Here is a 2,155-nt window from a genome sequence, read left to right on the forward strand (position 1 = left end):
TTTTGTTTTTTTTCTTAACATTTCATAGCAGACTTGATCTGGTTACATTTAAAGAACAGGGATCTGTACAGGTAGCTATGACTCAGTCTGATGCTTCTGGGCAAAATCTGTGCTCCCCTCCCCATCACCTCCCTTCCACACTAGACATAAAAGCCTTCCATCAGCAGAGCAGCCAGCTGCATGGCTGAATGCTCTGAAGGCAGGCTTCCTTCTTATCAATTTTGTGCAGGCAGGACTGCTAGCTACAATTGTTTCTTTTCCTCTTCCTCTTTAGGACTGCCAGTTTGCTACCAGTGCCTTTTATCTGGCAGCTGCTGCACTTAGGACTTCTAACACAGGTGCTTGGAAAGGAGGTGCAAAACTCTAAAACTCTTGGTTCAGAGATGATACCTTTTATTAGACAAACTAAGAAACTGAAAAAAAATTCTTTTTAAGCTTTCAGGCACATGCACCCTTCTTCAGGTTGAGGACAAATCCAAGATTGTAAAAATCCTGTTACATAGAAAATAAACTTCATTTTGCACAAGGGAATTTTGAGGCTAGATATCTGTTCCCCTGGGTCCATGGAGTCCTTTGTGTGAGTTGGTTCTTGATGTGCAGATAGGGCTGTTCTCATCCCTGGAGGTGTCAGATGTCAGGAAAGCAAGGAGTCTCAAAAAACTTCCCTTCTTGTTCAGCAATGAAGTTTATATTTCCAAAATCAGCTAAAATATGGCATCTTCCATGTTTCAGGGATGTATTTGGTAGCTGTGTTGGTCTGAGACAAAAAGAAATACAAAACTCTAAAACTCTTGGTTCAGAAATGATACCTTTTATTGGGCCAACTATGAAATCACAAAAAAATATATATTTGCAAGCTTTTGGGCACATGCACCCTTCTTCAGGCTGCGGACAAATCCAAGATTGTAAAAATCCTCTTAGGCAGGAAAGGAGGTGGCCACTCACCAACACCCTTCCTGCCTTTTGCCCTGGTGACAGGCTGACAATGACTCTGACTCCACTCATAAGCCCAAAATTATAGAAGGGAACAGTTGAAAAGCACAACTGCCAGTCCCAGGAGAAAGAACACAGCCAGCTCCATGTGTCCCCCACCTTTCAGGGTTTCTGCTCCTCAAAGATCTACCACTTCCTTTTTGGGTGTGGAGTCGTTTGAAAGCCCAGTGGGTAAGCACAGGCCATTGCAAGGGGAGCACACTCCCTTTGGGAAGGTGATGTTCTTGGCCCACCCTGTCCCCAGGGGAAGGGAATCATCAGTTTCCTGTTCAGTATCCTCTAATCCTAGAGGCAGCCAAAGGCAATAGATTGCCAGTGTCAGAAGAAAATATTTTCATTAAAAAAATAATGACTAGAATATTCCACAGGTAATGTGAGGGGATGTTGAATGAGCCATTTAATTAAAATGATGCAACAGGGTTAATTTAATACCTGACCCATAGGCTAGGTCCTGTGTGGGACAGTCAGAATAAGTGAAAAGGCCTTTCATTGTTTCTCATTTGGGAACTGAAGTCAAGCTCTCTCTTCCTCCTACATTCTTCCCTTATTGCTTTCAGTCTTTGGCACCACCAGTTGTGCTGCTGTGGGAAAAGTGCAGCTCTTTTGAGTGCTGGTTTCTATGAATACACAAAGTAATGGCCGGTAAGCACCATTCTGAGAACCAGTTTTGTCATATATATTTTTTTTATTTTTAAAGATAGTGAAGTCACAGGTAAGTCAGGATCAGTTTTGTGAAAGGTAATACCCCCTTCAAAGCCAGCTAGAATAGGTTGGCATGATCTGGGTTGAGAACAACTCTTGACTATTGCCTAGGCAGGGCTGACAAACATCAGTTTCATAGTTTCCTAAGATTCTCCATACCCCTTCCTCCAGACTTCCTGGCCTTAAAAAAATCACCATTCAGGTCACTGCAATTAAAACACCCATCTTCTGAAAGTAAGGTCACATTTGCAGTAAACTTCTTGTCCCCAGCAGTGGCTGTGGTGCTCTGGGCAGCCTCAATCCTAAACTAGAAGCAATGTAGGCAGGACTGCATAATACCTAAGATGTGCTAATGAGCATGGGCGTGGGCAAACTGGCTAATTAGCCAAGGAGTATCTGTCTGAATCATTGTTATGAACAGGGATCCTGGTTTTCTCTGATAAAAAAAAATCACAAATTC

This window comes from Gavialis gangeticus, unplaced genomic scaffold (genome assembly GCF_001723915.1).
Source record: "Gavialis gangeticus isolate Ggan-Ray unplaced genomic scaffold, GavGan_comp1, whole genome shotgun sequence".
In the NCBI taxonomy this organism is placed as follows: Eukaryota; Metazoa; Chordata; order Crocodylia; family Gavialidae; genus Gavialis; species Gavialis gangeticus.